Raw genomic sequence first — 26,859 nt, 5'->3', positions numbered from 1 at the left:
ATTCATGATTTTGTTTATTTGGATCATTTCTCTTCTCTTTTTGATAAGTCTGGCCAGGGGTTTATCAATCTTGTTAATTCTTTCAAAGAACCAGCTCCTAGTTTTGTTGATCTGCTCTACTGTGTTTTTGGTTTCTATTTCATTGATTTCTGCTCTGATCTTTATTATTTCTCTTCTCCTGCTGGGTTAAGGCTTTATTTGCTGTTCTCTCTCCAGCTCCTTTAGGTGTAGGGTTAGGTTGTGTATTTGAGACTTTCTTGTTTCTTAAGAAAGGCTTGTATTGCTATATACTTTCCTCTTAGGACTGCCTTTGCTGCATCCCAAAGATTTTCAACAGTTGTGTTTTCGCTTTCATTGGTTTCCATGAATATTTTGAATTCTTCTTTAATTTCCTGGCTGACCCATTCATTCATTAGTAGGATGCTCTTTAGCCTCCAAGTATTTCAGTTCTTTCCATCTTTCCTCTTGTGATTGAGTTCTAGTTTCAAAGCACTGTGGTCTGAAAATATGCAGGGAATGATCCCAATCTTTCGGTACCAGTTGAGATCTGATTTGTGACCTAAGATGTGATCGATTCTGGAGAATGTTCCATGGGCACTAGAGAAGAATGTGTATTCTGTTTCTTTGGGTTGGAATGTTCTGTGGAGTCTATTTAGTCCAGTGTGTCATTTAAAGTCTTTATTTCCTTGTTGATCTTTTGCTTAGATGATCTGTCAAGTTCAGTGAGGGGGGTGTTAAAGTCCCCCCATTACTGTATTGTTGTGGAGGTGTTTCTTTGCTTTTGTTGTTAACTGCCTTACATAATTGGCTGCTCCCATGTTAGGAGCATAGATATTTACAATTGTTAGATCTTCTTGTTGGATTGACCCTTTAAGTAGGATATAGTGTCCTTCCTCATCTCTTATTATAGTCTTTGGTTTAAAATCTAATTTGTCTGATATAAGAATTGCCACCCCAGCTTTCTTTTGGTGTCCATTAGCATGGTAAATGGTTTTCCACCCCCTCACTTTCCATCTGGGGGTGTCTTTGGGTCTAAAATGAGTCTCTTGCAGACAGCATATCTATAGGTCTTGTTTTTTTATCCAATCTGATAACCTGTGTCTTTTGATTGGGGCATTTAGCCCATTTACATTCAGGGTAACTATTGAAAGCTATGAATTTAGTGCCATTGTATTGCCTGTAAGGTGACTGTTACTGTATATTGTCTGTGTTCCTTTCTGGTCTATGTTGCTTTTAGGCTCTCTCTTTGCTTAGAGGACTCCTTTCAATATTCCTTGTAGGGCTGGTTTTGTGTTCGCAAATTCCTTTAATTTTTGTTTGTCCTGGAAGCTTTTGATCTCTCCTTCTATTGTTAGTGACAGCCTAGCTGGATATGGTATTCTTGGCTGCATGTTTTTCTCATTTAGTGCTCTGAATATATCCTGCCAGTCCTTTCTGGCCTGCCAGGTCTCTGTGAATAGGTCTGTTGCCAATCTAATGTTTCTACCATTGTAGATTACATGTCTCTTCTCCTGAGCTGCTTTCAGGGTTTTCTCTTTGTCTCTGAGACTCGTAAGTTTTACTATTAAATGTCGGGGTGTTGACCTATTTTTATTGATTTCGAGAGGGGTTCTCTGTGCCTCCTGGATTTTGATGCCTGTTTCCTTCCCCAAATTAGGGAAGTTCTCTGCTGTAATTTCCTCCAATATACCTTCTGCCCCTGTCTCTCTCTCTTCTTCTTCTGGGATCCCAATTATTCTAATGTTGTTTCGTCTTATGGTATCGCTTATCTCTCGAATTCTGCCCTTGTGATCCAGTAGTTGTTTATCTCTCTTTTTCTCAGCTGCTTTATTTTCCATCATTTGTTCTTCTATATCACTAATTCTCTCTTCCTCTTCATTTGTCCTAGCAGTTAGAGCCTCCATTTTTTATTGCACCTCATTAATAGTCTTTTTGATTTCATCTTGGTTAAATTTTAGTTGTTTTAAATATCTTCCATGTTTTTTTCAAGCCCAGCTACTATCTTTAAAATTGTCATTCTGAACTCTAGTTCGGACATCTTACTAATGTCTGTATTGATTAGGTTCCTGGCAGTCAGTACTGCCTCTTGTTGTTTTTGTTGAGGTGAATTTTTCCATCTTGTCATTTTGTCCAGAGGAGAATAGATGAATGAGAGAACAAAATACTAACAGGGTAACAACGACCCCAGAAAAATACACACCAAACAAATCAGAATAGACATGAAACAGGGGGAAAAGAAAGGGAAAGAAAGAAAAAAGAAAAAAAAAGAATATGATCAAATATGATCAGGCTGGTGAATAGATCAGTGCCACACTAGATTTTGGGTGTATTTTGGTCTGTTAGAAGAAAGTGCCTCCCAAAATTTTAAAGAAAGATAAGCTTATATATGTACAAAAATAAGAGTAAATACAATGAAGGGATGGAATATGACTGTCAAGATGAAAATTATAAAAGATTTTATAAAAGGAATTGATAAGATAAGAAGTTGGTTGAAAAAAAGAAAGAAGAGAAATTAAAAAAAAAAAAAGGAGAGAATGTGATCAGGCAAGAGACTAGAACAAAGCCATACACTAGAGATTTAGGGTATATTTTGGTCTGTTAGAAGAAACTGTATCCCAAAATTTTAAAGAGAGAACAATTTATATATATACCAAAATAAGGTTAACTACTATGAAGGGATAGAATATGACTCTAAAAATGAAAAATAAAAAGGATTTTTAAAAAAGCAATTGATAAGATGTTGGTTGAATAAGGGAAAAAGAAAAATTTTTAAAAAAAGAAAATTAAAAAAATTTAACTTTGAAAGACTAAAGAATCAGGGGGAAAAAGCCATGAATTCTATTTGCTGTATTCCCCTAGTGCTGGAGTTATACCATTCTCATTGATGGGTAAATTTGGTCTTGGCTGGCTGTTCTTGCTGATCTTCTGGGGAGGGGCCTGTTGCCGTGGTTCCCAAATGTCTTTGCCGGAGGCGGAACTGCCCCACCCTTGCCCAGTCTGGGCTAAGTAATCTGCTCGGGTTTGCTCTCGGGAGCTTTTGTTCCCTGCAAGCTTTCCATACAAGCTTTGGAGGACGAGACTGAAAATGGTGGCCTCCTATTCTCCACCCCAGAGAACCAAGAACTCGGGGCCCCACTCCTCAGTGCATCCCCAGAGAAATGCAGTCAATCACTCCCATTTCCCCGGTCTCGAGCCGCACTCTGTGCTCACCCAGCCTGTGATGGAGAGTTTCTATCTCTGGCACAAGACCCCATTTAGAGTCTCCAAACCCAGCTGATTCCTGTGGTGAGCTCCCGTGCCACTCCTCCCAGAGGAGGAAGGGGAGTCTCCCCAGATCTGCCGCTTGTTGGGTCCCTGCTTCCAGAAAGTGGTCGCTTTTCTGTTCAGAGAGTTGTTGCTATTCTTTTCTTCGATCTCCTGTTGAGTTCGTAGGTGTTCAGAATGGTTTGATCCCTATCTAGCTGAATTCCTGGGACCAGACGAAATTTAGGTCTCCTACTCCTCCACCATCTTGCTCCTCCTACAGGACTTTACTTTAGATGGGAGGTAATGACAATAAAATTGTGTAAAATTTTGATAAGTGCTATTAAGAAAAAATTTTAAAGCCAGTATTACTGATCTGGTTATAGGAGTATGATGGGATCAGGGAAAAGTTCTTTGAGGAGGTTGGACCCAAATGAAGTTAGGGGTAATCCATGAGAAGGTCTAGGGTTAGAATATTCCAGGTATTGGGTAAAGAAATTATAAGGATACTGTGTTTATTCTATTCAAGGTAAAAACAACAACAACAACAACAACAACCCAGCTAGGTTAAGTGACATGGAGTAGGTTAGAGTGATACAAGGCACACCTACACAGTCATGTGGGACTAGAAAAATTATGGGAAAGGATTTCTATCTTCTTCTGAACATGATAGAAAGATTAAATTTAAAATATATCACTTTGGCTGCTTGGTAGACCAATTAAGACAGTACTGTTGTACTAGAGCAACACACATTAAGACATAATAGTGGTATATGGATCAGTGAAATAGTGAAGAAAGTCATGAAAAGCAGTCAAATTTAAAATATACAGAATACACGTTGTTAATTGAAAAAGGAAGTAACCAGAATATGTTAACTTTATGAAGAAGAAGGTTAAATACAAAAATACATATGTGTATCTCTCTATCAATTCAGAAAGGATAAAATGGTAGATGTAAAGCCAACTGTATCAATAATATTACTAACTGCAAATGAACTAAATAATCAAATCAAAAGGAAGAGATTGTCAGGCTATAAAAACAAATAAACAAACAATAATAGCCAACTATGTGATCTCTCAGAAGAGCCAATCACCACAACCCTACAAGAAAAATTATTGGGGTGTATAATTAACCAGGGTCAAATTGAGGCTTTATCAATGGAGAATCCAAGAGACACTGCCTCAGTATAATCTTTTTTTAAACCTGGACATATTTGGTACTTTGGGTCTTTTTAAAAGTCTCTTGAACATTTTTAAATAGAAATAAATTCTATTTAACAAACAAACAAAACAAAACTTTTCTCGATAGGAGACAAACTGTACGTTCAAAAATACAAAAGACTAAATGGAAAAGATGGAAAAAGGTACTCTAAGCAAACAACAACCATAAGAGATCTGAGTGGCTACACTCATATCAGAAAAAATAGACTTTACAACAAAAGAAAGATATTACTAGAAATAAAGATGGATAGTTTATTATGATAAAAGGTAAATCCATAAGTAATTTTATAATAACTTTAAATGTATATGTACCCAATAACAAGGCACCAAATGCATATGAAGCAGAAACTGAGAGAAATGAGAAGAGAAATGATAAGTCACAATAGTATTGAAAACAGCTAGGCCAAACATCAACAGTGCTGTTTGAGGACTTGGTCACAGTGTAAACCAAATAGACCTAATAGACATCTGCAGGACACTCCCACAAATCAGTAGAATTCATAGTCTTCTCAAGGGCACAAGGGACATTCTCCAAGATAGATCATGTTCTAGGCCATAAAACAAGCCTCAGTTCATTTAAGAGGCTTGAAATTATATAAAGAATGTTCTCTGACAACAGTAGAATTAAATTAAAAGTAAATAACAGAAGAAAATTTGAGAAATTAATAAGTATATAGGAAATTAAGCAACACACTATATAATAACTATCAAAGAAAAAAAATCATGATGGAAATTAGAAAATACTTTGAAATAAATGTGCACAAAAATTCACCATACCAAAACTTATGGTAAAAAAAAATGCTTAGAGGGAAATTTATAACTGCTACTTATATTTAAAAAGGAAGAAATATCTTAAACCAACAATCAATCTTCTACCTTAAGAAACAAACAAACAAAAAAATAAAAGTAAACCTAACACAGGAATAAAAGATACAATAAATCCTTCAGTGAAAAAAAACTCAATAAAGAAAAGAAAAACAATATAGAAAATCAATAAGACAAATGTTTCTTTAACAAGATTAATAACATTGACAAACTAGCCAGACTAATCAAGAAAAAATAAAGACTCAAATTATTAAAGTCAGAAATAGAAGAGGGGACATCACTACTGAACTTGCAGATAAACAAAAAATATTTACAGGGAATATCATGAAATGTATGGCAACAAGCTAGATAACCTGGAAGAAATTAACAAATTTCTTTAAAAAAAAAAACAAAACACAAACCACTAACAGTACATAAGGGTGCTTTCTTCACATACCTGTTAACACCCATTGTTTCTTGGGTTACTAATTTTAGCCATTCTGACAGGTATGACATTATACCTCATTGTAGTTTTGATTTGCATATCCCTGATGATGAGTGATGTTGAGCATCTTTTCATGTGTCTGTTGGCCATCTGTATGTCTGGAGAAATGTCTGTTCATGTCTTCTGCCCATTTTTAAATTGGATTGTTTGTTTTTTGGGTGTTGAGTTTTATAAGTTCTTTATACATTTTGGATACTAACCCTTTATCAGGTATGTCATTTGCAAATATCTTCTCCCATTCAGTAGGCTGCCTTTTAGTTTTATTGCTTCTTTACTTTGCTATGCAGAAGCTTTCTATTTTGATGAAGTCCCAATAGTTTATTTTTGCTTTTGTTTTCCTTGCCTCAGGAGACATCTAGAAAAAAGTTGCTATGGCTGATGTCAAAGAGGTTACTGCCTGTGTTCTCCTCCAGGATTTTTATGGTTTCAGGTATCATGTTTAAGTCTTTATCCACTTTGAATTTATTTTTGTGTTTGATATAAGAAAGTGGTTCAGTTTCATCCTTTTGCATGTTGCTGTCCAGTTTTTCCAACATCATTTTTGAAGAGACTGTCTTTTTCCCATTGGATATTCTTTCCTGCTTTCTTGAAGATAAACTTACCATACAGTTGTGGGTTCATTTCTGGGTTTTCTATTCTGTTCTATTGATCTGTGTGTCTATTTTGTGCCAGTGCCATACTGTTTGACCACTTTGCAATGTAACAGAATATAACTGAATTGTGATGCCTCCAGTTTTGCTTTTCTTTTTCAGGATTTCTTTGGCTCTTTGGGGTCTTTTGTGGTTCTATATAAATTTTAGGACTGTTTGTTCTAGCTCTGTGAAAAATGCTGTGGGTATTTTTATAGGGATTGCATTTAATGTGTAGATTGCAAACTGGTGCAGCCATTCTGGAAAACAGTATGGAGGAGCCTCAGAAAGTTAAAAATAGAACTACCCTACAATCCAGCAATTGCACTACTAGGTATTTACCCAAAGAATACAAAAATACTAATTCTAAGGGTTACATGCATGGTGATGTTTATAGGAGCATTATCTACAACAGCCAAATTATGGAGACAGCCCAAGTGTTCAGTAACTGATGAATGGATAAAGAAGTGGTATATATATATATATATAAAGTGAATGGAATATTATTCAGCCATAAAAAAGAATGAAATCGTGCCATTTGCAATAGCATGGATAGAGCTAGAGAGTATTATGCTAAGTGAAATAAATCAGAGAAAGACAAATACCATATGATTTCACTCATATGTGGAATTTAAGAGACAAAACAAATGAGCAAAGGGGGGAATAAAGAGAGAGAGGCAAACCAAGAAACAGACTCTTAACTATAGAGAACAAACTGATAGTTACCAGAGGGGAGGTTGGTGGGGGATGGGTTAAATAGTTGATGGGGATTAAGGAGTGTACTTACTGTGATGAGTACCAGGTGTTGTATGGAAGTGTTGAATCACTATATTGTGCACCTGAAACTAATATTATACTGTATGTTAACTGACTGGAATTTAAATAAAAACTTAAACCCCATAAATTACTGCAACTGATTCAAGAAGAAACAGAAAATCGAAATAGATGTATAATGATTAACATATTGAATTAGTAATTTAAAATTTCCCACAAAGCTAAGCTCAGGCCAACATGGCTTTGCTGGTGAATTCTACAAATCATTCAAAGAATCAATTCTCCAAAAACTCTTTCAAAATATACAAAAAGAGCAGGAAACACTTCTCAACTCACTTTATGAGGCCAGCAAACCTAATCCAGTTACATAGAAAATTTGATGGAAATTAAAAGATACTTTGAGATAAATGACAAGAACTCAACATACCACAACTTATGGGATGCAGTGAAAAGCAGTATACCATGAGCAAGTAGGACTTATGCCTGGAATGCCAAGATGGTTTAACATCCCAAAATAGATTAATTCAATAAATTGTATCAATAGACAAGGGGAAGAAACACAATAATCTCAAAAGTTGCAGAAGCATTTGATAAAATGGAAATCCTTTCATGATAAAAACACTTAAAAAAAACTATAAATAGAAGGGAAGAGCATTTATAAAAACCCACTGCTAATATCATACTTAATGGTGAAAGTCTGAATGTTTTTCCAAAAGATCAAAAAGAAGACAAGAATGTCTGCTTTTGTCACTCCTATTCAACATTGAACTTGTGCTTCCAGTCAGGGCAATTTGGCAAGAAATAAAAATAAAAGACATCCTTAATAAAAAGGAGAAAGTAAGAACCTTTCTATTTGCATATGACGTGATCTTATATTTAGAAAATCCTAAGGAATCCACCATATAATTAAACACTATTCAAACTAATAAACATGTTCAGCAAGGATAAAAGATCAATATACAAAAATCAATTTCTATACATTATCAATTAACAATCTGATTTGTTTTTACAGAAATTAACTGCCTGATTTTAAAATTCATATGGCAATGCTAGGGACCCAGAATAGGCCTTTAACCTTAGAAAAGAAAGAAAAGTTGGAGGACTCACACATCCCAGTGTCAAAACTTACTACAAAGCTACAGTAATTAAGATAGTGTGATACTGTGGTGGTCTAAGACTGGGAAGAGGGTTTGGGGAGTTACTGCTAACAGGTATGTGATTTCTTTCAAGGGAGAAAGAAATGTTCTAAAATTAAATGGTGACTTGCAAAATTCTGTGAATGTACTAAAATCCATTGCACTGTATACTTTGTATGGTATGTGAATTACATCTCAGTTAAAAAAGAATTAAAAATTATACCTATATTTGTTCATTAATACATAAGGAAATGTAGGAGAGGAGCCAGAGCATAAAGAGATTGATTATTACCTATAGGGAGTTGGCAATATTGTGAAGAAAGGATAGGAGAATGGGGGTAAAAATGACTTATCCAAATATATCATTTTGTATATATGACTTTTGGAATCATGTTAATACTTTACATGCCAAAATAAAAAATGAATAAAATAAACAATGATAAGATAAAATTCTAAAGTGGAATACAAAAGGGAGCAAATACTATGAATTATATTTCAAATGAATTATAGAACCACACTTACCTGCATGGAGGGAAGAATTAATCCAAGTAACTTTTGAGGACAGTATCTGAACTATAATGCCCAGACTCAAGACACAAAGAATTGAAAGTAACACTGTTAACAGACTTCATCTTCACAAAGTCATGGCTTAGCAATTTCTAAACTACTCTCTCTGCTTTAGAGAACTGAGAAAATAAATAAATATATTGTGGGAATATAAACCAGGTTTCTCATCGACAGAGAAGTAAATCACAAATAGAGAAAGGCAAAAGGATAGAAGAAACCCTGTGGTTTTGAATATTAATTGAAATTATCAGTGTAAACTCATGTGAATGCGTGTTAATAGCAGGCAGATGATAGATGATTGTGGGTGGATGGATGGATAGATAGATAATAGATAGATAGATAGATAGATAGATAGATAGATAGATAGATAGATGATAGATAATAGATAGAGACTCCCTAACTCTGTCCGCTGAGATGGCAAAGAAATAGACACCCTACTAGCAATGAGGACACCTAGTGCCGAGATCTTGCTTTCTAAATACAATTCTCAATTAAAAGGAACCAAGGTGACTTGGGGCACCTGGGTGGCTCAGTCAGTTAAGCAACCCACTTTTGATTTCGGCTCAGGTCATGATCTCAGTGTTATGGAGCCCTGTGTGGGGCTCCATGCTGAGCGTGGAGCCTACTTAAGATTCTCTCTCTCCCTCCGCCCCTCCTCTCTCTCTCTAAAAAAAAAAGGAACCAGGGTGCCTTTAAGAAATGGCTAATTCCGGGAGCCTGGGTGGCTCAGTTGGTTAAGCGACTGCCTTCGGCTCAGGTCATGATCCTGGAGTCCCGGGCTCGAGTCCCACATCGGGCTCCCTGCTCGGCAGGGCGTCTGCTTCTCCCTCTGACCCTCCTCCCTCTCATGCTCTCTGTCTCTCATTCTCTCTCTCTCAAATAAATAAATAAAATCTTTAAAAAAAAAAAAAAAAAAGAAATGGCTAATTCCAAGCCTGGGGCATAGAAAGTATGAAATTAGCCTAGAACATCTTGTTGTGCCATAAATAAGAAAGTATTCCGAAAATGATAGGGAATTATCAAAGGTCACCACAGACAGTTTGAAGGGACTATTGCAGGCCAATTTGGAACAATTTGAACATCAAAGTAAGTTAATTATAATAAAGGATAATAATCTTTTGAATAAAATAACAACTCATGAGTCCACACTGACAAAAATCAATCAATTAATCAATACAAGTAAGCTCTTCCTTACAGTAGAAAACTAATAAAGGTAGGAAAAAGATAGGTTTGCCATTTGGCAACTACATTCATTTTCTCTTTGCTAGTATAATAAATTACCACAAACTTGATGGCTTAAAACAATGTAAATGTACTATCTTACAATCCTGTAGGTCAGAAGTCTGACAGCGGTAACTTTGAGTTAAACCCAATGTGTCTGGAAGGTTGGGTTTTTCTGAAGACTTTTGGGAAAGAATTCTTTTTTTTTTTTTTTTTTTTTTGCCTTTTCCAGATTTCAGATGCTGCCATTTCTCTTCTCATAGCCCTCTTCCTCCATCTTCAAAGCTATCAAAAGTGAGTCAGTTACTTTTCACATGTCTCACAGGACCTTTCACAGTCCTAGCTCGTGGTGCCTAACTCTCTTCTATCTCACTCATCCGCCTTTAAGGACCCTTCTGATTAATTTCAGTCCACTTACATAATCCAGATAATTCTCCTTAATTTAAGGTCAGCTGGTTAGCAACCTTGATTCACCTTTGCCATGTTACCTAACATATTCATAGGTTCCAGGGATTTCTATATGAACATCATGGAGGTAAGGACATTATTCCCTTTACCACAACAACCATCATAATAATAGTCGATGCAGGTAAGAATCATCAATGGATGTTTAAACTAGTAGGAGCAAGTTTTTGGAGTAACAACATATTTACGTATCTCCTCTCAATATGCTTATTAATTACACATAGAAATATAGTATCATTATAATGGAGTAACCTGGGAAACACATCACCCAAATTAACATAACTAGTAATGGGACATAGGAGTATCACTATCTTTTTTTATAGAAAACGCACTGAAGTATTTAGGGTTAAAATGGTATGTGTCTTCAACTTACTTTCAATCAGTAGAGAAAAAAGAATTATGCATATTATATATATAATGTAATATGATATATAATATTTATATTTGTGAAATCCAAAAGGATACATATACCATTCTTGCAATATTTCCACAAGTCTGAGATTGTGTTTCAATAAAAAGTAAAAAAGGGAGGGCACCTGGGTAGTTCAGTTGGTTAAGCGTCTGACTCTTGATTTGGCTCAGGTCATGATCTCGGGGTCCTGAGATTGAACCCCACCTGGGGGTCCTCAGGATCCTGAGATCTAGCTTCCTTACGATTCTCTCTCCCTCTCCCTCTGCCCCTCCTCTCTCCTCCCTGTTTGCACAAAATGTACAAAGGAAAAAAATGGAATATATTTAGAGAATACAGTTGAAAGGACTTGACTACTAGATTAGATGTGTGATTGAAGAAATAACAAAATCAGGAACCTGAAATTAGTGTAAATAATAGTACATTTACTGAGATTGAAAATACTCAAAGTGAGGCATGTTTGGAGGAAAAATCAAATATTGGAATCTTCAGTATGTAGGTGATACTTAAAACCACAGGACTTGGTGAGACCATTTTTTAAAATTTTTTTTCAAGATTTTATTTATTTGAGAGAGAGAGTGAGCAAGTGTGAGAGAGAGAGCACGAGCAGAGGGAGAGGGAGAAGCAGACTCCCCACTGAGCAGGAAGCCTAATGTGGGGGTCAATCCCAAGACCCCGAGATTATGACCTGAGCCGAAGGCAGTTGCTCAACCGACTGAGCCACCCAGGCACCCCTGCTGAGACCATTTAATGAGAGTTTATAGAGGTAGATGAAAAGTGGTTGCAAACTAAGTTTTAGGGAACAGGGCATTAAAAGGGTTAGAAACCCAAAGAAGAGCAATGGCTCCTACTGAGAGATTGGATGGCCAAGAGAAGAAAATATAGGAGAGGATAGCATCCTGTAAGCCAGGAGAATAATTTTTTTCCCCAGAATAATTTTTTTTGATCAACAATGTTAAGTGTTACTGAGAAATTGAGTAAAATGAGAACTGAGATTAACCACTGGATTTGGCAATATTGCATTTCTTAATGACCTTGACAAATGAGATTTCAGGGAAGTAGGTTGAAAGACTAACTGACGTGGTTCCAAGTGGGAAAGTATGGAAACTGAAGAAGTAGATGCAGAAAAGGAAGAGAATGTTTGGAGATTTGCTATGAGGGAGAACAGAGACATGACACAGTAGTTACAGGGGACTGGGAGTTAAAGGAACATTTTGCTTTGCTTTGTTTTTACGTTGGGTGTTACTTAAACAATCTTTACGATGATGGCAGTGACCAAGTGGAGACAGACCATTGATAAAGCAGGATATTAGGAGATCCTTGGGGCAAAGTCTTATTGCGGGTGACAAGGATTAGATCAGTGCAGAAGGGAAAGGTTCGAACTGGAGAGGAACAGTTCATCTCTTCTAATAGGAAGGAAAGCAGAGTTTGTGGGACAGATGTAAGTAGGTTAGCATATTTGATGGTGAGAAGTTAGATTATCTTTGATTATATTTTTCTCCATGGAATTAAAAAAAAAAAATAGATGTGCAGTTGATTAAGAAATTAAAAAATAAAGAAGTTTGAGAAGCCAGAAGAAAGTAGATTATATATTGGCTAGTGAAATGCAATAGTATTACTAAATAGTGCCAAGGGCATCCTTCATTTTAATGGTCACAAGTGTAAAGTGGCATCAGTAAACAAGTATCCATCTTCAGCTTCTCTATGTCCATGTGGAATATAATTGGATTAAACCAGGTTGAGATTTTACAAAGGGAAAGGAAAGGACAGAGGAACAAGCAAGTTGAGAATTATGCTAGGGAGTAAATATAGTGATAGACAAATGAAGCTTAAGGTACACTAAGGGAAAAGGATAACATAAGGTAATAGAAAGTAAAAAAAGTGGAAGGGGCCAAGTGATCAGAAGTCAAGGTGTGAGTGGAATAATTATTAGAATTGGAAAACTATAAAGATAGGAGGTAGAGATCAGAGAATGGGGAATTAGGATATTAAGATTTGGGGGCAAGACTACAGCTATTCTTAATGATAAGAAATAGGGAATGACCAGGAAGTGGGTGGCTAGGACTGGATGAGAAAAGGGATCATCAGAAATTGGATATCAAGGAACTAAATATCCAGAGTGTTGGATTAATGGATATTGAGATTGCAATGGGTATAGTGATAACGAGGAAACATCTAGTAAAGTATTGCAATTTCCATGAAAGAGGGCATGAATATGAGATCATAGGTAACTGAGATCTCTGGTTGCCTAAACTTCAAAGAAGCTAGTATTTTATGTATATATGTATGTATGTATCTGTATCTTTTTCTATTTGGCTGTTGATTTTTTTGTTTTTGTTTTTTGGTTTTTTGTTGTTGTTGTTGTTGCTATTGTTATTGTTTTTATAGAGAGGGTCAATTGAAACAGCAATGAGGAGCAATGTGAATCCCCACCTTACCTCCAGGTCCTGTGTTGATAAAGGACATGAGGGGGGAAAAACAAAACAAAACAAAACAAAAAAATCTCTCCCTCAAGAGGACTCCAGGGAAAGTTTTCTGAGGGTGGCCAAGTTAGAAAAAGATGAGGGGAATATATATGCAATCCTTAATCCCTGTGCTTTAGCTCAATTCTTAAACCTGAGATTTCTTCAAAGCTTGGAAATTTGCCCACTTTTGAAATTGGCATTCAGTGGACATGGAAAGAGGACATTCTGAACAGTGCATTTTTGCTAAGAATATCCTTTTTCTTTTAACCTAGCAGAATGCAGAAGGCAATCCTACCATCAGCCCATTTGTCTTGCTCTGTGATGGAGATTTCTTCCTCTAAAATTTAATTTGTGGGAATCGCTTATAAATGTATCCTGGGAACAATTTTGATTAAATCCAAATAAATGATAAATAGCATGCTTAAGTCCATTTATATTTATTTCTCCTTTGTTAACTGTGTTTGGCAACACCTCAAAATTTAGTGCTATCTGCAAATTTCATTAGCAGGCAATTTATTCCCCCCTGGAGATGATTAATAAAGATGGAAAATAAAACCTGACCTCATGCCAAAGCTCCTACAGCCCCCCTACTAGCCACTTCCTCACAACTGGACGCACTCCCATTTATCACCACCTTTCTTTGCACAGGCTCAGCCAGCATGCCAAATGATGTGACAGTGTTCAGATCCAAGCCAACGTGAAACAGGTTGGAACACTAACTTTTCTGGGACACTCCACTAAATGCTTCAAATATTGCCCCAATAAAACACAGATCGTATTTCACAGTGCTACTAGCTTTGCAAACAGACACAATGTTCGGCATCCCTTATTTTTTATAAGTCCATACAGCCATATTACAAAGCCTGTGTTCTCTGGCTATTTATAGATTTCCTTTCAATATCTGGGACTTAAAGAAAAAAATAAGTACTGACATCACACATATCACATCTCTCTGATTACTCTCTTCTGTTTGAAGTTCTGCACCCTGTCTGCTTTCCCTCAATTGCCTGGCATTATTCCAGTTCTTAATGATATTTCAAATGTTCTTCTAAGTAGTTTAACAAATGTCAGCCCCCTTTTCCTGCCTCCAAGTGATTGTGAGTTAGACTATTCTGATATTAATATTCTCGGAGTTCAAGCTTAAAGGTAGCCATGGGATCAAGTGGTTTCTGGTTGCTTTCTTTATTTTTTCCCCCACTCAAATCTTTTGTTGAGGAATTTTTGCATAATTGATGGAATCAGTTGTGAAGTTACTCTGATTTGACCATTAAGGCTTAGAACATTAGATTAACCTTACTTTTTCAAGTTTATTTTCTTATTAAATAGCAGAGTCTGTATTTTTATACAATAAGTCAAAAGTCAATTTGAACTATTCCCTGCAAACCTGATTAAAAAATCAGTTCACCACAAAAAGCACTTTCACTTCAATAGCTGGAATTTTGTTTTGTTTTTTTCATTTTTGTTTTTGTTTCTGGCTTGGTTTTCCTGTTTGTTTTGCTCATTTAAACCTAAAACTTTACTATTATGTAAGTTAGGGAAAATCTGTCAGAGATCCAAACCAGCTTAAGAAAATATTCCAAAACTTTGCTAGTTTTATGAAAACACTGAAACAAACTAAAAATTCCTTCAATTCCTTGTTAGTTATTACTAATAAAATAATTTCTTTAGAATCATTTTATATAACTCTCTAAAATACCTGCTTTAAGGAAAACATGATTATTGGTAAATAGCTTTTACAAACTCTTACTGGTAGCATATATTTTAGTAATTTTGATTAAGACAGAAAGAGGTTGGGGCACCTGGGTGGCTCAGTCAGTTAAGCATCTGCCTTCGGCTCAGATCATGGTCCCAGGGTCCTGGGATCGAGTCCCACATTCTCAGGCTCCTTGCTCAACAGGAAGTCTGCTTCTCCCCCTCCCCCACCCCCTCCTCCTGCTTGTGCACTCTCTCTCAAATAAATTAATAAAATCTTAAAAAAAAAAGACAGAAAGGAGTTGGGTATTCCATCATCTCTGAAAGTTAAATGTGAACTTTTAAATAAATTAAAGAATACCAGAGAGAACACTTTACATTTCCCAATAGCACTAGAGCAACATCTTGTTAGACTACTAATATATGGACTGGACATCCCACAGCTTGTTTGAATGTAACTGGATTTTTCTATGTACTTGACAATTTTTGAAGAAATATCAGTATAGTTAGCAATAAATGTTTCATGTATAAATATTAATGTATAAATGTCTTAATATTTCCACTTCATTTTTCTCAGAGCCTGAAACTGATGGCATGTGGATGGGAGTAGGAGTATTTGTCTGATCATTCATCATTCAGGTCCTAAGAGTTGCAAAATTAAAATAAAAAGGAAAAGTGAGAGCCAACATGACCTGAAGAAATTGACTAAATAAGTGGTTACTTAAAAAATGTGTTTCTAATATATATATACCCTCATACTTGGAAGAACCCTAATAGTTGAGCTGATGTGAAGGTTTGTATTTGATTTTTAGACTAGGTCTTCTCCAAGTACAAATAACATTTCCATGGTCAGGGGTAGGTTAGGGACCTGCAATGAGGGGTGAAAAATAAGCAAAACAAAACGCCAGGAAATAAGAATATCTGGGACTGAAGAGTCAGGTAGAAGTTATTGTGGGTGAATCACAGTAACGAAGCCTGGAAAGAAAGCTTGAGAGCCATGTGTGAGGGTGTTGACTAGCATGCCAAGAAGTTGGACCTTTTATGATGAGAAATTTGAACTTTTGAAGGGTTTAAGCAAATTATATTAATAGAGTTGAGCTAAAGAACAATTAATTTACCACAGAACGGAGTCTGGAAGAGAAAAGTAAGAGATATGAAGTGGGGAGCTAGTTAAATAATTATTGCAAAAGTCCAGGCCAGAAGTAATTAATGTACTCAAAAAAACATTTACCCACCCTCTACTATCTGCCAGGAACTCTTCAAGGTGATCAGAATACAGAAGTAAAGAAACAGAACAAAATTCCTGACCTCATCGAGCTTACATTCCAGCAGCAGGAAGCAAACAATAAATGAAACAAAAATAAATAAGTAAATGATATAGTGTGTGAAGACATCTTAAATGATTTGGGAAAAAATAAACAGAGAAAGAATATCAGGCATATGAGATGGGAAATGGGGGGAGTTATAATTTTAAATAAATCACAGTAGGCTTCATTGAGAAGGGAACGTTTGAGGAAAATCTTGAGTGAGTAGGTGATATGGATCTCTGAAAACATGTCCCAATAAGGGGAAAAATCTGAGGAGAGAACTTCAGGCAGAAGGGTACCAGAATATTCAAGGAAGCCAGCACAGCTGGAATAAGGTGACTTAAGAGAAGTAGAAAGTGACATAGAGGGGAATTGGTAAGACTGACTAGGGTTTTACAGCACATTTAAGACTATTTTTTGCTTTGAGGGAAATGGGGAGCTATTGGAAGGATTCAGCAGAGAAGTGATGTAATCTTATTTATGTTTTAAATGAATAAATATGTTTTAAAGAAATAATTATGTTTAAAGAAAATAATTATATTTTAAAGAAATCATTATGTTTTCAGAAAATAACTATGACAGATATTGTGAAAATAGACTCTCATGCAGGACAAGGGGCAGGGCTCAAGCAGAAGCCAGGAGACCTCCTGCTATAACAAAGGTTAAAATAGAGAGGGTGTTAGCAGCAGAGAAGGTGAGAAGTGGTAACAAGAACCTGAATTGGGATGGCATTAATAGAAATGATGGGGTCTGAACTAAATGAAGATTGATAGGGCTTATTAACTGTAAATATGGGATGAGGATGAGGGAGTATTTCATCTCTACTCTCCGTTTTTCACTCAGGATGACTGAGAACTCTGTAGCGCCCTTCATCGAAACAGGTAAGTTGGGGGGGAGCAGTTTGAAGGAAGAACAGCTGGTTTTAATCATACTAAATACGAGAAGTTAGTGAACTCTAGCAGTGTACAGAACTCAGAGAAGACGTTGAAAAAATATATATTTATATAATTATGAACAGATCCAGGTGTTGTGGGACCTGAAACTTATCCATTTAGGGGGAGGCATCTTTAAGAAAAATAAAGGAATACTGCAAATACAAAATTCTGTTTGGGATCTTGAAAGTGAGCCATGCAACTGAGAAGTACAGAAGCTTAAATATCACAGTGAACCATCCACCACAATCCATTCTGCTGATACCATGGAATGGCTGAAACCTTCAAAGGAGTGAGTTAGAACTGAATATTACTTTGGGAGACAATGAGATAAGATATTCTTGGAGAGTAGAGAAGGTGGAAAAAGAACCAAGATAAAGCAGTTCCAGGTTTTCGATTTCAGGAACTAGAGGAATGACCACACATCTGTATGACAACACCATGCCAGATGCTGGGAGCCTGTCTCCATAGGATACAATGATGAGGAGCCTACTTCAGAGGACTCTGGTAAAAGGGCAATAAATGATCCAGAAGCCAAAAATATCAAGAACACTCATTTAAGAGATTTATCCACATTATTATCTGATTTTCTTGTTTCTCATAAGTATACGCCTATCATAAAGTATTTGCTGCTTTAATGAATGAGTATAAAAGCACACAGATTCTGTAAATACATTAATTTTTTTACCCATGAGGCAACTTAGCATATGTGAGGTCAAGGACTCTAATTCCCTTAGAGACTTTCACATGCAACCGAACCTATGTGTCTTTGAATAATTCATTAGAATTTACTCTTAGAGTTAGCCTCTTTTCTTTATTAGTTTTTTTTCAGGCCAGCATGTTTCCAGCTCACTTAGCTCAATAAGGGGGAAAATTTCCCATTGTTTCTTTTATTTTTTTAAGATTTTATTTACTTATTTGAAAGAGAGAGAGAATGAGCAGGGGGGCGGGGCAGAGGAAGAGGGAGAAGCAGACTCCCAGCTGAGCAGGGAGCCCAACACCAGGGCTCCATTCCAGGACCTGGAGATCATAACCTGAGCCGAAGGCAGAAGCTTAACCCATTGAGCCACCCAGGCGCCCCCCACTGTTTTTTATTTACACAATTTTTAAAAACATTTTTAAAATTTAAATTCAATTAATTAACATATAATGTATTATTGGTTTCAGGGGTACAGGTCTGTGATTCATCAGTCTTATATAACACCCAGTGGTCATTCCATCACATGTGCATCACCCAGTTACCCCATCCCTTCACCCCTCTCCCCTCCAGCAACCCTCAGTTTGTTTCATATGATTAAGAGTCTCTTATGGTTTTTCTACCTCTCTGGTTTCATCTTGTTTTATTTTTTCCTCTCTTCCCCTATGATCTCTGTTTTGTTTCTTAAATTCCACATATCAGTGAGATCATATGGTAACTGTCTTTCTCTGATTGACTTACACAATTTTTATTAAAAGCAAGTTTTATTAATTTTCAAAATTCTCTAATTGTCTAAGTTTGGTGTAGGAAAAATCAAATATCCTAAAACTACGTATCTTTTATTTCATCGTTTTTCTTGTATTTAGTGGTTTGATGACTTTACAGACACTTTGTGTTGTACTTTAAGGTAAAGCAATTTCATAGTTATTTTACTATTTATGAGTCAGTTAACATATGACTGAATAATAAGGACTAAATACAAAGGTTTTTTTTCCAGATAGGATATGAATTTTAAAAACAGTTTCTGTCACAGACATACACACATGCATACACATACACACTCCAAGTCCATGAGAACTGTTCTTTTGTCTTACCTGAATTTCTTTAGGGAAGAAAAAAAAGCCTAACACTTATTAAACAAGAAAAGTCCTTTTTAAAAGGCATTTCACTTTCCCTAATAGTTTATAAAAACTTTCCATAATCTTAGCTTCTCTAGTTTTCAAACTTGATCCCAAAATTCAGGACTAAATCAACAAGTTACTCTTATGTAATCATTGTCAATCAAAGACTCCTCTAGAAAGTAATATTTTGAGAAGTAATGTACCCTCATCTCCCTGAGGCTAGAACTATATTGAATTATGTACTTTGGTATCACCAACAGCAACTACCTATTTTTGACACTCAGATATTGAAAACAAACTTCTAATAGTGGAAAAAAAGACTATGCCATTGGGAGGTCTGAGTTTGAATACAGGGCTCTCAACTGACTTACCTGGGTGACTTTAGGCATGGCATCTTACCTTCCAGAATCCTATTCATCCAATCTTTAAAATAAGAATAACTGTGCCTACTTTAGAGGAATATGAATTCATATATGCCCAATGTTGGCACATAAGTAGATTAGCATTTTGAAACCAGTAGGAATGAAATACTGAGGAAAAATTACAATGGATTCTCTAAATTTCATAAAATTTTAGACAAAAGCAATATTTTATATTTTTATATTTTATTTTTTATTTTATATTTTTATTATTTGATATTTTTTCTTCATTTTTTTTCTTCCCTCTAGGCCTGGCTTGCTACTGAAGCATCTTCAGGACTCCATAGGAAGGAATTGTTTTAAACATCTAGTTTTCTATTTTCTGCCATCTTTCTCCATTCAGAGGTACTACTTTTTTCATGAACCAAGTAACCTTCTCATCTAACCCAAACTAAAAACTTGATCTAAAATGATTATTATCCTAAAGTATAAATGACCCACATCTTCAAGTAAGTCACCAAAGTGTACACTCAATAATAAAATTTAAAATATTAGATTTCAAAAATGTAGCACTTTAGAAGGAAAGCCATAGCAGATTTCTATTTCACTTTTGTGATAGGGTGGTAAAGTCAGCCACCTTTCCTTTTTCTTTCTTCTTTTTTTTTCCTTGTTCAGTGACAAGAATTCAGGGAACTAATGTGTATACATTAATTTTTTGTTCATTTATTTATCCAGCAAATATTTATAAAAGAAGGTACTGTTCTTGTCTTTGTGGATATAACAGTTATCCAAAAAAAAAAAAAAAAGTTTCAACCTTCTTGGACTTAAATTATTAACAAGCAACAGATATATATAAATAATTAAATATAATATCTGGTAACCCACCACGTTTTATTTAACCTTAATAATATACTTTGGGAGGCATTATTTGCCCCCATTGTCAGATGAAAAACTAAGTCTGTGAGAGGTTAAATGATTTAACAATGGGTATTAGTTACAGAGCCTTAAACTTAGATGTACATGATTCCAAAGACTACGTTCTTTCCACCAAACCTTTCCACTTGGACATTCTCATGATTGTCACTTCCTTTCCCAGTGTCTTCCTTTCTGTCTCTTGAGGGTCCTTTTTTTCAGTACTGAACATGCTTAATTAAGTCTGTCATTTAATGATAAAAATGCTCTCATGACCCCACATCACTTCTAAACACTACTCTCCCTACCTTTCCTGTCCTTCCCACACCCATTTTGTTGGAAGAGTTGTTTATTCTCACCAGCTCTGCTCTCTGTCTGACAGTCAGGCATGAACTTACTACAGTCTGGTGTTCACTCCCATCACTCACATGAAACAACGTCCTGCTAGTAAATTCGATGATCACTTGTCAGTCCTTATTTACATGCCAGGGGCAATAAATAAATAAATAAATAAATAAATAAATAAATAAATCCTCTTGTCAATTAAATTATGTAATTACAATACATTCGCATTAAAGTTTTGGGAATAAATACAATCAACTCTTGGGACACATGCAAATCAGCACTCAATAACTAGGACCATGAGTCAGTACATTTCCCTAGATTGTTAGTGTCTCATAAAAGAATGAGTCTATTCAGAATACCTTACTTGTAATGTATTCCTATCTAGTCTCTCCCAGTATTTCAGAAGTCTATACTTGGGGTACTTGCTCACTGATCTAAGTATAAGGAATTCACAAAGTCTAGAAAGACTAAAATTATTTAGGTTAGTGGGCAAGAGAAACAGGTGAAAATTTTTAAAGGAAAGAAAGGGAAGATGGATTAGGGGCAAAGATAAAGGTCAAGAAGAATTTTAGAAAGTTTAAATGTGTAAAATAGTTTATATATGCCCTACTCAGTGGACACAGGAGATATTCTATAAAGATGTCAGCATTTTTCAAGATGTTTTAGAAGGATATGGGACTTTTTTGGTTATCATTTTAAAATGCTAACTTGTCTCAGTTTTATTCAATATATATTTAGTTATCAGCTTAGTTGGACTTTACAGACTATAAAATGGTATAAACATGTCTTTTCTTTTTTTTAACTTTTTTAAAGATTTTATTTATTTATTAGAGAGAGAATGAGTGGGGAGAGGGGCAGAGGGAGAGGGAGAGGACTGAGCAGCGAGCCTGATGCCCACATGGATCATAATTGGCAGGAACATTTTTTGACAGGAACCCTGTAGACAGTAAAATGTCAAGTAAAGCAAACCTTTGACAAAATAAAACCAATATATGTAACTGCCAATGCAACCTAAAATTGAGGAACGTATCTACAACTAAGAGCCATGTGTAGTAAAATATCATTTGATTTTGGGGATCCATCGGCTTTGCTCGGGCTGAGTCTGGGAGTCCCAGGATCCTGGGATCATGACCTAAGCTGAAGGCAGATGCTTAACTGACTGAACCACCCAGGTGTCCCATGTCATCATTTCTTTTACATTCAGGCCATTCAAAATACTATTTGCACTGCTTGGACCACATTCCTCCCTCCTCCATCTGCAATGGCTATTTCTTCCTTTTTCCTCAGGCCCTAACTTAATCTTTAAAAACCCTCCCTAGCAACACCTAGCCTCATAATACACACACACACACACACACACACACACACACACACACCCCAAATCTGGGGTTAGGCATCTTCCTTATATTCAGAATATCCTGTACTTCTGCCTCCTCACAGATTCAGAGCATTTATTGTAATACATTGTTAATTGCCTGGAAATCTATCTATCATATCTCAATTCCTTCCTCCTCTCAAAAAATTCTAAGCTCTCTAATGACAAGGATCATCTTTTCTCTTTCATCATTTTCACCAGAACCAAGCATAGTGCCTGACACACATAAACATTTAGTAAATATTTGTTCTATGAATCAATGATTGGCTGATTGACTTCATGAATGAATGGCTGAATGGACTACATTGCATTTCCCCGACCACTTCAAGAAACTCTGGAGAACTATTTACAACTGGAGGAGTGACATAGATCAAATTTACCCCAGAACATTTTCTCAATACAAAAGTTTAAGAACACTCCTTCTCCACCACAGTGTCTGCCATTGAGAGCATGATTAAGATCCTGAAAGTCAGAGGTAATGAAATTTTTGAAAAGGCTGACTAAATGAGCTACCCTTTCCACCCCTCATTGAAAATCTCTGCTGTATGGAAGGAAAATGAGGAATGCATGGTTATCCCAAAGACAGATTGATGGACATCCAGATATAAATGGAATGATAGTAGTTACTCCCAGACTCAGCCCGAGCAAAGCCGATGGATCCCCAAAATCAAATGATATTTTACTACACATGGCTCTTAGTTGTAGATACGTTCCTCAATTTTAGGTTGCATTGGCAGTTACATATGTTGGTTTTATTTTGTCAAAGGTTTGCTTTACTTGACATTTTACTGTCTACAGGGTTCCTGTCAAAAAATGTTCCTGCTACAGTTATGATGTGTATTTGCATGGTGGCTGAATGTTATTTTTTTGCATTTGAGAAACTAATTAAATATCCTGCTTCTCTGAATTCTGAGTAATTAATGAAGTGTGTAGGAATTAGCAGCTGGAGGTAACATGCTGTGGTTTTTTTTCCTCTCTCATTGTCCACAGCAAGAGCTTAAAATAAACAAGAGCCATTTATTATTTGCTCTATGCTAGAGCTTTATTTTTTTTTAAATGCAAGAGGAATGGAAAGATAAAGCGGTTCAGTTCTGAGCTTGTTATTGTCTATGTTTTGTTTTGTTTTGTATTTATATTTCAAATCCCTAGTTCAATAAGGATCAGCACTATCGTGAGTGACTCCATGTTGGTGGACAACTGAAAGGTGCCATCACCAGAATGTGCCAAGTTGACAGCAGGTACCATAGAGAACTGAGAAAAGGTTTGCCTTCTTTAGCTATGAATTTGCAATCAGAAACTGAAATTTTGTATATCTAAGTTGCTAGTTTTCAAAATTCTCTGTATGTGCTGGAAATAGAGGCAATAAAGTCAGAAAGCAAAAAACACTATTCTAAAACAGATATTCATAGATCTTTCTACCCTGTAGGAACCCTGAATTTCCAGTGTGTCCAATAGAAATCAGTGTGTTTCGTGTTATATCCACCTTCTTCCTCTGTGCCTGCATAGTTCCTACTTATTCCAAATCTCACCTGTCAAGATCCCATACGTAGAATCCAAATCCACTTACTTTCTTTTCTTTTTTTAAGATTTTATTTATTTATTTGACAGAGAGAGACACAGCTGGTGAGGGAACACAAGCAGGGGGAGTGGGAGAGGGAGAAGCAGGCTTCCTTCTGAGCAGGGAGCCCGATGCGGGGCTCGATCCCAGGACCCTGAGATCATGACCCAAGCCAAAGGCAGACGCTTAACGACTGAGCCACCCAGGCACCCCTCCAATCACTTTCTTAAGTGAACTAGTTCTCCCAGTCTTTTTCTAAGGAGTCCCTACCCCTGACTTCCCTGTTGCAAGACTTCTTTGAGAAGTAATTTTAATCTTGCTTCCTATGGTGGGTTAACTAATGATTGCATCCTGAAGAAATTTTTTCTCATGAATATTCTCATTAGAAAATTTCACACTAGGAACAATTCTAAGGGAAATCATGAACAAGGCAATTCTTTACTGTCCTCTCCAAACTAGTTTTGGCCTAGGAGAGTTACACTTTCCTGGTAAAAATATCATTGTCCAAAATGTGTTTTAGTTCTTGTGAATTTTATTTCTCTCCATAGGAATAACACTAAGGACTGAAACCTCTCTTCCAAGTGACAGCTAATTTACCTTCTTATGTAGGAGTGAAACAATATAGCTAAAAAAAAAAAAAAAAAAAGTTGAGATGAAGAGGGCTATGACCCAAAGATACCAGAAGTCCAATAAGACTGAGAAAGTGTTCTAATTGACAAAAGGTGCCTAAACGTTTATGTTAATATTAACCTCTTAAATAAAATCTTAACTCTGCAAATGTCACTGCTTTCTAAGGTTCAGGGAAGTTCAATAAAAAAAAGTAGATTCTCTGTAGAAATAAAAGGAATTATAAATTAACTCTGATTGAAGAAACTTTTTCCCTGCCTTGAAAATTGCTGAAGCTCCTCCCTTCAAGGAACTACAGTGGGCTTCCTGTCCTTCACCTGATGTGATGTTAATTATATACCTGTCAGCCTACCTACTCTATTTAGAAGGCAAGTTGCACATTTTCCAACAACCCACCACTTAGTTCTCTTCCAATTTTTAAATAGTGCTGACTGGTACTTTTTAATTAAGATTTGACAGTTGAAATTTGCATTCCAAAGGCTTATTGAATTCTATGGAATTAGATTGCCTATTTTGTTCTACATGGGTGCATGCATGCGCGCACACACACACACACACACACACACAATCTAGTCATTCCTAAGCCACTTTGTTGAATGTACAAACAGGCTTTCCTCTGCCTTGGTCTTCAGTAGCATAAGTTCTGCAGACTATAGGCAGTTTGGCGTTTAAACCACTGCAATTTGATGTTCTGTTAATGTAGTGTAATTTGGAATAGGAGGGAATTTGTGTAAGTGTTAAAATACTTGTTCTTGTCCTATTTGTTAATTTATATTAGCTACAAGCAAAGAATTTGTTGCAGCTGACTGAACTTTACTCTCATAACTCTGCAGCTAATGCTCAGATTTTGATATGTGTTAAGTGTAGAGACTTCATAAATAGAAAGCTAAACTTTTAAAGAAGAAAAACTTAAACCCTTGGAAAATTATGTTAATGCCAGTTATCATTTGCAATAACCACATTTTTAAAACCATTTCTTTTAGGAAAAAAGCTTAATTTATTGATATCAAAGAACTTATTTTCTAGATAATTTAATATCAGATAAAATAAACATCAATTTTCAAATATACTACTTACCAATAATGCTGACAGCAAAAATTACTTCTTCAAAGTCTATAGGATTTTAAAATATTTTCTTTTATATAAATAAAAAAATATATTATATATCATAAACATTGTACTGCTATAATTGACAGAATTTAACATATTTTTGAGAAATACATTTGTGTTATTTACCAAAGGAATTTATTTATTTATTTTTAAATTATATATAAATATATCACTCTACTTATGTCTTAGGGAATGTACACATATTTAAAAAAGGTAATTAGTCAAAACAGCCAATCTTGAAAAATCGTTGTGAAATGTATTCACCTCAAATTACCAAAACTTCCTTTGGTCCCAATCTACCAGATGCCAGTATTTGAAGGAAAGGTAATTTGGATAGAGGAAGAGTCTTTGTTTCCTAAAATATCTATCAACTTCACTTAACCACATCAAGCAAAATTGTACAATATAGGTCAAAGTTTTGTTCTTATCATGTGAACTCTACATCAAGACAAGTTTCTTGGGTGTCCCTTTCTAATATAATCATCAAGCCTAAGTATATGCAACATTGAAATTCTTAAGATGCTATTGAATGATGAAACTCTTCAGAGCATTTTAAAAGGTTTCAGAGCCTACACAACATAAATTCAAACTGTCCAGAATACATTATAAACATTTTTGACACACGAAGAACCAAAGACGTTTTACTAATTCTTGGAGGAAAAGTCAATCAACAGATGTTAACCCTGAGATAATGCAAATGTGGAATTATTAGTATACTAGTCGGCTAGGATTGACATAACACATGGGCAGCTTAAGCAATAGGAGTTTATTTTCTCACAATTCCAGAGCCTACTAGTCCAACATCAAGGTGCTACCAAAGTTGGTGTCTAGGCATCTCTTCCTGGCTTGTAGATGGCTGCCTTTAATTGTATCCCTAAATGGACTTTCATCTGCATGTATGCAGAGAAATAGAAATCTCTGGTGTCTCTTCCTATTAATTTCCAGGACACCAGTCCTATCAGAGTAGGACCCACCCTTAAGACCTTGTTTAACCTAATTACCTCCCTAAAGGCCCTATTCCCAAAAAAGTCACATTGGGGGTTAGGGTTTTGACATATGAATTTTGAACTCAGTCCATTACAACTAGACAAAAGCTTTAAAGCAGCTATGAAAAGTATGCTTCATGAAGTAAAGGAAAATATATTTGAAATAATTGGGAAGAATAGAAGTTCCTAAAAGGAATAAAAATTATTTTTAAAAGAACCAATCAGAAATTTTTGCCCTGAAAAGTACAATTTCTTATATAACAAAATAAAAAAAAAAAAAAACAATAGGATGGGTTTAAATAATGGAAGGGAAATAACAGAAAAAACAGTATGTGAAATTGGAAGTAGGTCAATATAAATTATTTAATCTGATGAATAAAGAGAAAAGATTGGAAAATA

Source organism: Phoca vitulina, unplaced genomic scaffold (genome assembly GCF_004348235.1).
Source record: "Phoca vitulina isolate PV1807 unplaced genomic scaffold, GSC_HSeal_1.0 scaffold34, whole genome shotgun sequence".
NCBI classification, from domain to species: Eukaryota; Metazoa; Chordata; class Mammalia; order Carnivora; family Phocidae; genus Phoca; species Phoca vitulina.
Note: the sequence above shows the minus strand (reverse complement) of the source record.